This window comes from Lipotes vexillifer, unplaced genomic scaffold (assembly GCF_000442215.2).
Source record: "Lipotes vexillifer unplaced genomic scaffold, Lipotes_vexillifer_v1.1 scaffold237, whole genome shotgun sequence".
NCBI classification, from domain to species: domain Eukaryota; kingdom Metazoa; phylum Chordata; class Mammalia; order Artiodactyla; family Lipotidae; genus Lipotes; species Lipotes vexillifer.
This window is the reverse complement of record NW_006794332.1, coordinates 2,800,240-2,814,569: the sequence shown is the minus strand read 5'-3', so window position 1 is coordinate 2,814,569 and position 14,330 is coordinate 2,800,240. Positions and strand designations below refer to the sequence as shown.

The 14,330-nt window shown below is 38.5% G+C and overlaps 1 pseudogene; it reads right to left on the bottom strand.

Moving 5' to 3' along the window:
• Positions 1 to 4,777: 4,777 nt before the first annotated feature.
• Positions 4,778 to 5,773, bottom strand: LOC103073175 (glyceraldehyde-3-phosphate dehydrogenase pseudogene; annotated as a pseudogene).
• Between the last annotated feature and the right edge of the window lie 8,557 nt (positions 5,774 to 14,330).

Genomic DNA, 14,330 nt, shown 5'->3' with positions numbered 1-14,330 from the left:
AAGTTTTCAATTGACTTTGCCCAGATCCATCAGAGGAATCATTATCTATGGCAGATTTAGCCTTATCAAATGTATCTTAAATAATAAGACTTGAAAGTTGAAGTTACTTCTTGATATGTGGGCTGTAGAATGGATGTTGTGTTAGCAGGTGTGAAAACAACATTAATCTTATTGTACATCTCCATCAGAGTTCTTGGGTGACCAGGTGTATTGTCATTGAGCAGTAATATTTGGAAAGGAATCTTGTTTTCTGAGCAGTTGGTCTCAACAGTGGGCTTAAAATATTCAGTAGACCATGTTGTAAACAGATGTGCTATCATCCAGGCTTTCTTGTTCCATTTATAGAACATAGAGTAGATTTAGCATAAGTCTTAAGGGCCCTAGGATCTTCAGAATGGTAAATGAGCATTGGCTTCAATTTATTTTTAATTGATTAATTAATTTTTAAAAATTGAAGTATAGTTGATTTACAGTTGGCTTGAAGTCACCAGGTGCATTAGTTCCTAACAAGAGAGTCAGCCTGTCCTTTGAAGCTTTGAAGCCAGATGTTGACTTCTCCTAGATATGAAAGTCCTAGATGGCATAGTCTTCTAAAGTAAGACTGTTTGGTCTACACTGAAAATCTGTTGTTTAGTGCAGCTACTTTCATTAGTTATTTTAGTTAGATCTTCTGGATAGCTTGCTATAGCTTCTAAATTAGCACTTGCTGCTTCATCTTGCACTTGTGTGTGTGTGTGTTGGTTTTTAAAATTTATCTATCTATCTATCTATCTATCTATCTTACTGGAATCTTAGTTCCCCAACCAGGGAACAAACCCAGGCCCCCTGTAGTGGGAGTGCAGAGTCCTAACCACTGGACTGCCAGGGAATTCCCTCATCTTGCACTTTTATGTGATGGAGATAGAGTCTTTCCTTAAATCTCATGAACCAGCCTCTGCTGGCTTCAAACTTTTCTTCTGCAGCTTTTTCACCTCCCTCTCAGCCTTCACAGAATTGAAGAGTTAGGGTCTTGCTCTGCATTAGGTTTTTGCTTAAGGGAATGTTGTGGCTCATTTGATCTTCTATCCAGACCACTAAAACTTTCTTCTTATCAGCGGTAAGCCTGTTTCACTTTTTTATCATTTATGTGTTCATTGGAGTTGCACTTTTAATTTCCTTCAAAAACTTTTCCCTTGCATTCACAATGTGGCTAACTGTTTAGTGCAACAGGCCTAGATTTTAACCTATCGTGGCTTTTGACATGTCTTCACTAAGCTTAATCATTTCTTGCTTTTGATTTAAAGTGAGAGATGTGTGATTCTTTCTTTCACTTGAACACTTAGAGGCCACTGTAGGGTTATTAATTGTCCTCATTTCAATACTGTGTCTTGGGGAAGAGGGAGGCCTCAGGAGAGGGAGAGAGGTGGAGAATGGCGGTCTGTGGAGCTGTCAGAACACGTACAAGATTCATCAAGTTCACTGTCTTATGTGGACATATTTCTTGATGCCCCAAAACAATTCATAGATCATCATAACAAATATAGTAATAAATAAGAATTTGAAATATTGTGAGAATTACTAAAATGAATTGCAGAGACATGAATTGAGCAAATGCTGTTAGAAAACAGTGAAGATAGACTTGTTCAACACAGAGTTGCAACAAATCTTCAGTTAAAAAGAAAAGCAAGTCCATTCTCTACGTCTGCGTCTTTATGCCTGCCCTGCCACTAGGACACAGTGGGGGAAGGGGAAGCTGGGACAAAGCAAGAGAGTAGCGTCGACATACATACACTACCAAATGTAAAATAGATAGCTAGTGGGAAGTTACCGCATAGTACAGGGAGATCAGCTGGATGCTTTGTGACCACCTAGAAGGGTGGGATAGGGGGGGTGGGAGAGAGGCTTAAGAGGGAGGGGATATGGGGATATATGTATACATATTGCTGATTCACTTTGTTGTACAGCAGAAACTCACACAACATTGTAAAGCAATTATACTCCAATAAAGATATAAAAAAAAATCAGTATCTGCAAAACACAGTAAATTGAAGTGCAATAAAATGGGGTATACCTGTATAAAATTTTAGTTTAAGATAAAGTTAACACTTGAAAGAAGCAGGAAGAGGAAGAACGATTCAATAAAAAATCCTGAAAAAGTGTTTTAATTATTGAGAGGGAAAAAAAGTTCAGTTCCTTACCTCATACGATTTAGCTCCCCTGCCCTCATCTGGGCCTGTTGCCTCTAATCCAGAGACTATGTGTTTTATTCATTTCAGGGGATAAATCTCCCATTCTGCTGTTTCAAGAAGAAGAAGCAATCTGAGAACCTGACTGATTTAGATTTTCAGCGAATGTTGTTGGATATTTGAATATTTCATTCCTCTTTATTGCTGAGTAGCATTCCATTGTATGAACATATCACAATTTTTTCTTTTTTTTTTTCTTTTTTTTTTTTTGCGGTACGTGGGCCTCTCACTGTTGTGGCCTCTCCTGTTGTGGAGCACAGGCTCCGGACTCAAAGGCTCAGCGGCCATGGCTCACAGGCCCAGCCGCTCCGCCGCATGTGGGATCTTCCTGGACCGGGGCATGAACCCGTGTCCCCTGCATTGGCAGGCGGACTCTCAACCACTGCGCCACCAGGGAAGCCCCATATCACAATTTTTTAAATCAATTTACCTGTTAATAGACATTTGGGTTATTTCAGTTTGGGGCTAGTATAAATAAAGCTGCTATGTATATTTATGTATAAGTCTTTGTATAGAAACATGCTGTCATTTCTGTTGATTAAATATCTAGAGTGGAATGACTGGATTGTATGGTACTTCAGTGTTTGAGAGTTGTGGTTGATTTACATCCCTGTCAACATTGGTATGTGAAGTATTAATCAGCACCATTGTAATAGATATGAGTAGTATCTCATGGTTTTAATTTGCATTTCTCTCAAGACAAATGATGTTGAGCACCTTTCCATATTCTTACTTGCCATGTGTATATCTTCTTTGTTGAAGTATCAACAAATCCTTTGCCCATTTTTTTTTTTAAGGTCATTGATTTTTTTATCTATTATGGATCAAAGAATAGAAAAGAAAATGTGATTTGCAAGATTTTTCTCCCAGTCCCCATTTCCTTTTCATTCTCTTAACAGTGTCTTTGAAGAACGGAAGCTCATAATTTTGTTAAAGTCCAATTTGTCAAATTTTCTTGTGTGGGTTGTGCTTTGGTATTAAAATCTAGAAATTTTTTTGCTTAATCCAAGGTCACAAAAATTTCCCTGTGCATTTTCTTGTAGAAGTTTTATGGTTTTAGGTTTTGCTTTTAGATCTATGATTTATTTTTAAGTGACTTTTTGTATATGGTGTGGTGAGGATATACAGTTTTGTTTTGGATATGGTATGGCCTAAGGATATCCATTTGTTCCAACACAATTTTTTGATAAGACTGTTCGTTCTTTAATGAATTGCTGTTGCACCTGTGTCAAAATCACTTGCATAGGGCTTCCCTGGTGGTGCAGTGGTTGAGAGTCCGCCTGCCGATGCAGTGGACACGGGTTCGTGCCCCGGTCCGGGGAGATCCCACATGCCGCGGAGCGGCTGGGCCCGTGAGCCATGGCCGCTGAGCCTGCGCGTCTGGAGCCTGTGCTCCGCAACGGGACAGCCCACAACAGTGAGAGGCCCGTGTACCGCAAAAAAAAAAAAAAAAAATCACTTGCATATATGTGTAGGTGGACTTTATATTCCTCTATTCTCTTCAAATAATCTACCTTTAATACCATACAATGTCTTGTTTGCTGTAGTTTTATCATAGTTTGAAATCAGGTAGTGTAAGTATCCAACTTTGTTCTTCTTTTTCAGAGTTGCTTTGGCTATCCTAGGTCCTTTGTATTTCCACATGAATTTTAGAATTAGTGAATTTCTACAAAAAAAGCTTGCTGGGATTCTGATTGCATTGTATTGAATCTAAAGATAAATCTGTGGAAAATTAACATCATAAAAATATTTAGTCTTCTGATTCATGAACTTGATATTATCTCACCATTTGTTTAGGTCCTCTTTAACTTCTCACAACAATATTTTGTAGTTTTTAGTGTACAACTTTGCACATATTTTGTCAAATTTATTCTTAAGTATTTAATATTTTTCTTGATATTGTAAATGATATTTAAAAATTTTTTGATTTCTAATTGTTCTTTGCTAGCATATAGAAATATAGTTGACTTTTACCTATTGAGTTGTTTCTTGCAAACTTGCTAAACACACTTTTTTGGTTGTGTTTTTTTTTTTTTTTGAGTAAGGTTTTCTTTCTTTTTAAACATTTTATTTTGAAATAATTTTAGATTTATGGAAGTATTATGAAGAAAGGTCAGAGAGTTCCCTATATTTTTTACACAGCTTCCCCTAATTAAACACAATTTTAATTTTAGTAGCTTTTTTTGTAGATTTCATAGGATTTTTTATGTACATGACTATGTTGTCTTCAAGTAAAGACAGATTTTCTTCTTTCTTTACAATCTGGATGTCTTTTATTTCCTTTTCTTGTCACTGCATTTCTAAATGCATTGGCTAAAATCTCTGGTACAAAATTTTTTTTTGACTGTGTACATTATAATTATTGGTGGTATATGAAAAGGTAGGGATCTCTGAGCCCCTCCCATTCTTTAAGTGGTCTGGGATTGAAACTGTATTGAGAATAGGAGATTCTCAGTGTGTTGGGGGATTGAGTTGGGGCAAGGACTCCCCAGCAGCTGAGCATATCTCTATTCCTCTCATGTTCTCGCTGTGGCTGGTGGCCCAGAGGGCTTTTACTCCTTGGAGGCCATGTGGATGATCAGTCCACTGCCCTATTACCGTAGCCAAATTCATGGTCCTACCAGGAAATGAGCTTGACAAAGTGGTTATTGAGGGCCATGCAAACCACGGTATCAAGGGTGAAAGAGTGGGTGTCACTGGTAAAGTTGCAGGAGACAGCAAGATTTTCAGTGTAGCCCAGGATGCTCTTTAATGGGCCCTCTGATGCCTGCTTCACCACCTTTTTGGTGTCATTATATTTGCAACTTTCTCCAGATGGCAAGTCAGATCTATGATCATCATACTGTTGGTGGGGACACAGAAGGCCATGCCAGTATGCTTCCTCTTCACCTCAGGGATGACTTTGCCAACAGTCTTGGCAGTACTAGTAGATGCCAAAATGATGTTTTGGGAAACCCTGTGGCTGTCACTGTATAGTTTCCCAGAGGGGCCATCAGTTTTCAGTCTTCTGGGTGGCACTGATGGCATTGACTGTGGTCATGAGTCCCTCTACGATGCCAAAGTTTTCATGGTTACCTTGGCCAGGGGTTCCAGGCAGTTGATGGTGCAGGAGACATTGCTGACAATCTTGAGGGAGTTGACATACTTCTCATGGTTTATGCCCATCACAAACATGGGGGTTTCAGCAAAAGGGGCAGAGATGATGACCCTTTTGGCTCCACCCTTCAGGCGAACCTTAGCTTACTCCAAGGTAGTGAAGACATGAGTGGACTTCACCATGTATCCAGCAGCAGCATCACCCCGTTTGACATTGGCAGGATCTCATTACTGGAAGATGGAGATGGACTTTTCATTGATGACAAGCTTCCCAGTTTCAACCTTGACTGTGCCTTCAAACTTGCCATGGGTAGAATCACATTGAAACATGTAGACCATGAAGTTGAGGTCTATGAAGGGTCATTGACGGCAACGTTTTTCACTTTGCCAGAGTTAAAAGCAGCCCTGGTGACCAGATATCTGATACAGACAAATCCATTTACTCCAGTTTTCACTATCATGTCTTAGGGATGCAGCTGGCACTGCACAGGAAAATCAGCTGTCTGTTGAATGAATAAAAGCAGAGAGCCTCCAGAAACATGTTGAGTAGAAGTGGGAAACAGACATAACTTGCCCTGTTCTTGATCTTAAGGGGAATACATTCAGTCTTTCATCATTAAGATTATGTTAGCTATAAGTTTTTTGTAGATGTCTTTTATAGGTTGATGAAATTTCCTTCTATTCCCAGTTTAGTAACAGTTTTTATTAGGAATTGATGTTGGAGTTTGGCAAGTACTATTTCCATATCTGTTGAGATAATAATGATTTTTCTGTTTTAGTTTGTTAATATAGTAATTTATGAATGTTAAAACAAATTTGCATTCCTGAAATAAACTCCATTTCATCATGGTGTAGTATTCTTTTCATATATTGTTAGATTCAACTTGCTAGAATTTCTGCTTCTGTATTCATGAGTGATATATTGATCTGTAGTTCTTTCTTGTCATATGTCTTTGCTGTCATAGAATATTAGGCAGTATTTGTGCCTCTTCAATATTTTGGAATGATTTTTGTAGAACTCATACTATTTCTTCCTTAAATATCTGGCGTAATTCCCCATTGAAGCCACCTGGACCTGGACGTTTTTTTGTGTGTGTGTGTGGGGAACGTTTTGTAACCACAAGTTCAAGTTCAGTTTCCTTAATAGATGTAGGGCTATTCAGTTTATCCTATTTTTAAAAATGAGTTTTGGTGGTTTGTGTTTTTTAAGAAAATTGCCCATTTCATCTAAGTTTTTAAATTTATTGGTATAAAGTTATTAAAAATATTCTCTTACTGTTCATATATTTAGAATATGTAGTGATATTACCTCTCTGCTCCTGATTTAGTAATTTGTATCTTCTATTTTAATCCTTATCAGTTTGCCTATAGATTTTTAAATTTTATAGAGTATTTTAAAGAATCACTTTTTGATTTCATTGATTGTCTCTATTGTTATCCTGTTTTCTTTTTCATAGGTTTCCTTTTTCACTGGTTTACTTTGGGATTAATATGCTCATCTTTTCCTGTTTCTAAAAGTGGAAGCTGAGGTCATCAATGTGGGACCTTTCTCTGATCTATCAGTGTCATTTTAATACTATAAATTTTTCTTTAGGTACTACTTTAGTTGCATCCCCAAATTTTTGATATTTTGTGTTTTCTTTCTCTTTCAGTTGTAAATACATTCCAAAATCTTTTTGATATCTTCTTTGACTTATGTGTTATTCAGTTTCTAATATGTGTGGGTATTAAAGATACCTTTCGGTGAACGATTTTTAATTTTTAGTTTAATTGGAGTCAGAGAATATAGTTTTGTGATTTGAATCTTTTATTTTTAATTTTTTTTAAACATCTTTATTGGAGTATAATTGTTTTACAATGGTGTGTTAGTTTCTGCTTTATAACAAAGTGAATCAGCTATACATATACATATGTCACAATATCTCCTCCCTCTTGCGTCTCCCTCCCACCCTCCCTATCCCACCCCTTTAGGTGGTCACAAAGCACAGAGCTGATCTCCCTGTGCTATGCGGGGGCTTCCGACCTAGCTATCTTATTACATTTGGTAGTATATATAAGTCTATGCCACTCTCTCATTTCACCCAGCACACCCTTCCCCCTCCCAGTGTCCTCAAGTCCATTCTCTATGTCTTTATTCCAGTCCTGCCCCTAGGTTCTTCAGAACCTTTTTTTTTTTTTTTTTAGATTCCATATATATGTGCTAGCATACAGTATTTGTTTTTCTGTTTCTGACTTACGTCACTCTGTATGACAGATTCTAGGTCCATCCACCTCACTACAAATAACTCAATTTCGTTTTGTTTTATGGCTGAGTAATATTCCACTGTGTATATATGCCACATCTTCTTTATCCATTCATCTGTCGATGGACACTTAGGTTGCTTCCATGTCCTAGCTATTGTAAATAGAGCTGCAGTGAACATTGTGTACATGACTCTTTTTGAATTATGGTTTTCTCAGGATATATGCCCAGTAGTGAGATTGCTGGGTCCTATGGTAGTTCTGTTTGTAGTTTTTTAAAGAACCTCCATACTGTTCTACATAGTGGCTGTACCAATTCACATTCCCACCAGCAGTGCAAGAGTGTTCCCTTTTCTCTACACCCTCTCCAGCGTTTATTGTTTCTAGATTTTTTGATGATGGCCATTCTGAATTCTGTGAGGTGATATCTCATTGTAGTTTTGATTTGCATTTCTCTAATGATTAAGGATGTTGAGCATTCTTTCATGTGTTTGTTGGCAGTCTGTATATCTTCTTTGGAGAAATGTCTATTTAGGTTTTCTGCCCATTTTTGGATTGGGTTGTTTTGTTTATATTGAGCTGCATGAGCTGCTTGTATATTTTGGAGATTAATCCTTTGTCAGTTGCTTCGTCGGCAAATATTTTCTCCCATTCTGAGGGTTTTCTTTTTGTCCTGTTTATGGTTTCCTTTGCTTTGCAAAAGCTTTTAAGTTTCATTAGGTCCCACTTGTTTATTTTTGTTTTTATTTCCATTTCTTTAGGAGGTGGGTCAAAAAGGATCTTGCTGTGATTTATGTCATAGAGTGTTCTGCCTATGTTTTCCTCTAAGAGTTTTATAGTGTCTGGCCTTACATTTAGGTCTTAATCCATTTTGAGTTTATTTTTGTGTATGGTGTTAGGGAGTGTTCTAATTTCTTTCTTTTACATGTAGCTTTCCAGTTTTCCCTGCACCACTTATTGAAGAGATTGTTTTTTCTCCATTGTATATTCTTGCCTTCTTTATCAAAAATAAGGTGACCGTAGGTGTGTGGGTTTATCTCTGGGCTTTCTATTCTGTTCCACTGATCTATATTTCTATTTATGTGCCAATACCATACTGTCTTGATTACTGTAGCTTTGTAGTATAGTCTGAAGTCCAGGAGCCTGATTCCTCCAGCTCCATTTTTCTTTCTCAAGATTGCTTTGGCTATTCGTGGTCTTTTGTGTTTCCATACATATTGTGCAATTTTTTGTTCTAGTTTTGTGAAAAATGCCATTGGTAGTTTGATAGGGATTACATTGAATCTGTAGATTGCTTTGGGTAGTATAGTCATTTTCACAATGTTGATTCTTCCAATCCAAGAACATGTTATATCTCTCCATCTGTTGATATCATCTTTAATTTCTTTCATCAGTGTCTTATAGTTTTCCACATACAGGTCTTTTGTCTCCTTAGGTGGGTTTATTCCTAGGTATTTTATTCTTTTTGTTGCAAAGGTAAATGGGAGTGTTTTCTTATTTTCTCTTTCAGATTTTTCATCATTAGTGGATAGGAATGCAAAAGATGTCTGTGCATTAATTTTGTATCCTTCTACTTTACCAAGTTCATTGATTAGCTCTAGTAGTTTTCTGGTAACATCTTTAGGATTCTCTATGTATAGTATCATGTCATCTGCAAACAGTGACAGTTTTACTTCTTCTTTTCCAATTTGGATTCCTTTTATTTCTTTTTGTTCTCTGAGTGTTGTGGCTAAAACTTCCAAAACTATGTTGAATAATAGTGGTGAGAGTAGACAACCTTGTCTTGTTCCTGATCTTAGAGGAAATGGTTTCCGTTTTTCACCATTGAGAATGATGTTGGCTGTGTGTTTCTCATGTGTGGCCTTTATTATGCTGAGGTAAGTTCCCTATGTGCCTGCTTTCTGGAGGGTTTTTATCATAAGTGGATGTTGAATTTTGTTGGAAGCTTTTTCCGCATCTATTGAGATGATCATATGGATTTCTCCTTCAATTTGTTAATATGGTTTATCACATTGGTTGATTTGCATATATTGACGAATCCTTGCATTCCTGGGATAAACCCTACTTGATCATGGTGAATGATCCTTTTAATGTGCTGTTGGATTCTGTTTGCTAGTATTTGTTGAGGATTTTTGTATCTATGTTCATCAGTGATATTGGTCTGTAGTTCTCTTTTTTGTGACATCTTTATCTGGTTTTGGTATCAGGGTGATGGTGGCCTCATAGAATGAGTTTGGGAGTGTTCCTCCCTCTGCTGTATTTTGGAAGAGTTTGAGAAGGATAGTTGTTAGGTCTTCTGTAAATGTTTGATAGAATTCACTTGTGAAGCCATCTGGTCCTGGGCTTTTGTTTCTTGGAAAATTTTTAATCACAGTCAAAATTTCTGTGCTTGTGATTGGTCTGTTTATATTTTCTGTTTATTCCTGGTTCAGTCTTGGAAGGTTGTCTTTTTCTAAGAATTTGTCCAATTCTTCCAGGTTGTCCATTTTAGTGGCATATAGTTGCTTGTAGTAATCTCTCATGATCCTTTGTATTTCTGCAGTGTCAGTTGTTACTTCTCCTTTTTCATTTCTAATTCTGATTTGAGTCTTCTTTTGTTTCTTGATGAGTCTGGTTAATGGCTTATCTTCACAGACAACCGGCTTTTAGTTTTTTTGATCTTTGCTATTGTTTTCTTCATTTATTTTTTGTTTTTGTCTAATGTGGTCTTTGTGATTTCTTTCCTTTTGCTAACTTTGGGGTTTTTTTTTGTTCTTCTCTAGTTGCTTTAGGTGTAAGGTTAGGTTGTTTATTTGAGACGTTTCTTGTTTCTTTAGGATTCTATTGCTATAAACTTCCATCTTAGAAGTGCTTTTGCTGCATCCCATAGGTCTTGGGTCATCCTGTTTTCATTGTCATTTGTTTCTAGGTATTTTTTGATTTCCTCTTTGATTTCTTCAGTGATCTCTTGGTTATTAAGTAGTGTACTGTTTAGCCTCCATGTGTTTGTGTTTTTTACAGACTTTTTTCTGTAATTGATATCTAGTCTCATAGCATTGTGGTCAGAAAAGATACTTGATATGATTTCAGTTTTCTTAAATTTACCAAGGCTTGATTTGTGACCCAAGATTTGATCTATCCTGGAGAATGTTCCATGAGCACTTGAGAAGAAAGTGTATTCTCTTGTTTTGGGATGGAATGTCCTATAAATATCAATTAAGTTCATCTTGTTTAATGTGTCATTTAAATCTTGTGTTTCCTCATTTATTTTCATTTTGGATGATCTGTCCATTGGTGACAGTGGGGTGTTAAAAGTTCCCTACTGTGATTGTGTTACTGTTGATTTCCCCATTTATGGCTGTTAGCGTTTGCCTTATGTATTGAGGTGCTCCTATGTTGGGTGCATAAATATTTACAATTGTTATGTCTTCTTCTTGGATTGATCCCTTGATCATTATGTAGTGTCCTTCTTTGTCTCTTGTAATGATCTTTATTTTAAAGTCGATTTTGTCTGATATGAGAATTGCTACTCCAGCTTTCTTGTGATTTTCATTTGCATGGAATATCTTTTTTCATCCCCTCACTTTCAGTCTGTATGTGCCCCTAGGGCTGAAGTGGGTCTCTTGTAGACAGCATATATATATAGGTCTTGTTTTTGTATCCATTCAGCCAGTCTATTTCTTTTGGTTGGAGCATTTAATCCATTTACATTTAGGATAATTATCGATATGTATGTTCCTATTACCATTACCATTTTCTTAATTTTTGTAGGTCTTTTCCTTCTCTTGTGTTTCCTGCCTAGAGAAGTTCCTTTAACATTTGTTGTAACGCTGGTTTGGTGGTGCTGAATTCTCTTAACTTTTACTTGTCTGTAAAAGTTTTAATTTCTCTGTTGAAGCTAAATGCGATCCTTGCTGTGTAGAGTAATCTTGGTTGTAGGTTTTTCCCTTTCGTCACTTTCAGTATGTACTGCCTCTCCCTTCTGGCTTGCAGAGTTTCTGCTGAAAGATCAGCTGTTAACCTTACAGGGATTCCCTTGTATGTTAATTGTTGTTTTTCCCTTGTTGCTTTTAATATATTTTCTTTGTATTTAATTTTTGATAGTCTGATTAATATGTGTCTTGGCGTGTTTCTCCTTGGTTTTATCCTGCATGGGACTCTCTGTGCTAACTGGACTTTTTGACTCTTTCGTTTCCCATATTAAGGATGTGTTCAACTGTAAAATCTTCAAATATTTTGTCAGTCCCCTTCTTTTCCTCTTCTTCTGCTGGGACCCCTATAATTGGAATGTTGGTGTGTTTAATGTTGTCCCATGGGTCTCAGATTGTCCTCCATTCTTTTCCTTCTTTTTTCTTTATTCTGCTCTGCAGTAGTTATTTCCACTATTTTATCTTCGAAGTCACTTATCTGTTCTTCTGCCTCAGTTATTCTGCTATTGATCCCTTCTACAGAATTTTTAATTTCATCTATTGTGTTGTTCATCATTGTTTGTTTGTTCTTTAGTTCTTCTACGTCCTTGTTAAAAGTTCTGGTATTTTCTCCATTCTTTTTCCAAGAATTTGGATCATCTTTACTATCATTATTCTGAATTCTTTTCCAGGTAGAATGCCTGTTACCTCTTCATTTGTTTGTTCTGGTGGGTTTTTACTTTACTCTTTCATCTGTTGTGTGTTTCTGTGTCTTCTCATTTCACTTCACTCACTGTGTTTTGGGTCTCCTTTTTGCAGGCTGCAGGTCCCTAGGTCCTGTAATTTTTGGTGTCTGCCCCCAGTGGCTAAGGTTGCTTCAGTGTGTTGTGTAGGCTTCCTGGTGGAGGGACTAGTGCCTGTGTTCTGGTGGATGTGGCTGGATCATGTCTTTCTGGTGGATAGGACTGCATCTGGTTTTGTGTTTTTGGGTGTCTATGACCTTATGATTTTAGGCAGCCTCTCTGCTAATGGATGGGGTTGTGTTCCTGTCTTGCTAGTTGTTTGGCATAGGGTTTCCAGCACTGGCTTGCTGGTCGTTGAGTGGAGCTGGGTCTTAGCCTTGAGATGGAGATCTCTGGGAGAGAGCTTTTGCCATTTGATATTACATGGAGCTGGGAGGTCTCTGGTGGACCAATGTCCTGAACTCGGCTCTCCCACATCAGAGGCTCAGCTCTGACACCCAGCCAGAGCATGAAGACCCTGTCAGCCACATGGCTCAGAAGAAAAATGAGAAAAAAAGAAAGAAAAATAAAATAAAATAAAGTTATTAAAATAAAAAATAAAAAAATTATTGAAAATTTAAAAAATTAAAAAGTAAGAAAAAAAAAGGAAGAAAAAAACAATGGACAGACAGAACCCTAGGCCGAATGGTAAAAGCAAAGCCATATAGACAAAATCATACAAAGAACCAGACACATACACACTCACAAAAAGAGAAAAAGGAAAAAAATATATATATTAAAAAAAGGAAGAGAACAACCAAATCAATAAATCTACTAATGATAATAAAGTCTAAATAGTAAAGTAAAATAAACATAAAACCAGAAACAAATTAGATGCAGAAAGCAAACCGTAAGTCTACGGTTGCTCCCAAAGTGTACTGCATCAATTTTGGGATGATTAGTTGTCTATTCAGGTAATCTACAGATGCAGGGTACATCAAATTGATTGTGGAGATATAATCTGGTACTCCTGAGGCTGCTGGTAGAAATTTCTGTTTCTCTTCTTTGTTTGTACTGCTCCTGGGGTTCAGGATTTGGCCCCGCCTCTGCGTGTAGGTCACCTGAGGGTGTCTGTTCTTCGCTCAGACAGGACGGGGTTAAAGTAGCAGCTGATTAGGGGACTCTGGCTCACTCATTTGGGGGGGTGGGAGGGGTACGGAATGTGGGGAGAACCTGCAGTGGCAGAGGCTGGTGTGATGTTGCAACAGCCTTAGGCGCGCCGTGTGTTCTCCTGGGGAAGTTGTCCCTGGATCACAGGACCCTGGCAGTGGCGGCCTGCACAGACTCTTGGGAGGGGAGGTGTGGATAGTGACCTGTGCTTGCACACAGCGTTCTTGGTGGCTGCAGCAGTAGCCTTAGCCTCTCACGCCTGTCTCTGGTGTCCACGCTGATAGCCGCGGCTCGTGCCCGTTTCTGGAGCTCATATAGGCAGTGCTTTGAATCCCCTCTCCTTGTGCGCCCCAAAACTGTGTTCTCTTGCCTCTTTGGCAGGTCCAGATTTTCCCCAGACTCCCTCCCGGCTAGCTGTGGCGCACTAGCCCCCTTCAGGCTGTGTTCACGCCGCCAACCCCAGTCCTCTCCCTGGGATCTGACCTCCGAAGCTCGAGCCTCAGCTCCCAGCTCCCGCCCGCCCCGGGTGGAGGGTGCAGACAAGCCTCTCGGGCTGGTGAGTGCTGGTCGGTACCAATCCTCTGTGTGGGAATCTCTCCGTTTTCCTCTGCATCCCTGTTGCTGCGCTCTCCTCCGTGGTTCTGAAGCTTCCCCATGCCGCCCAACCCCCGTCTTTACCAGTGAAGGGACTTCCTAGTGTGTGGAACCTTTTCCTCCTTCACAGCTCCCTCCCAGAGGGGCAGGTCCCGTCCCTAATTCTTTTGTCTCTGTTTTTTCTTTTGCCCTCCCCAGGTACGTGGGGGAGTTTCTTGCCTTTTGGGAAGTCTGAGGTTTTCTGCCAGCATTCAGTAGGTGTTCTGTAGGGGTTGTTCCATACGTAGATGTATTTTTGATGTATTTGTGGGGAGGAAGGTGATCTCCAAGTCTTAGTCCTCCGGCATCTTGAACGTCTCCCTTCTGAATCTTGTAGATTTATTGAGATTTATGAT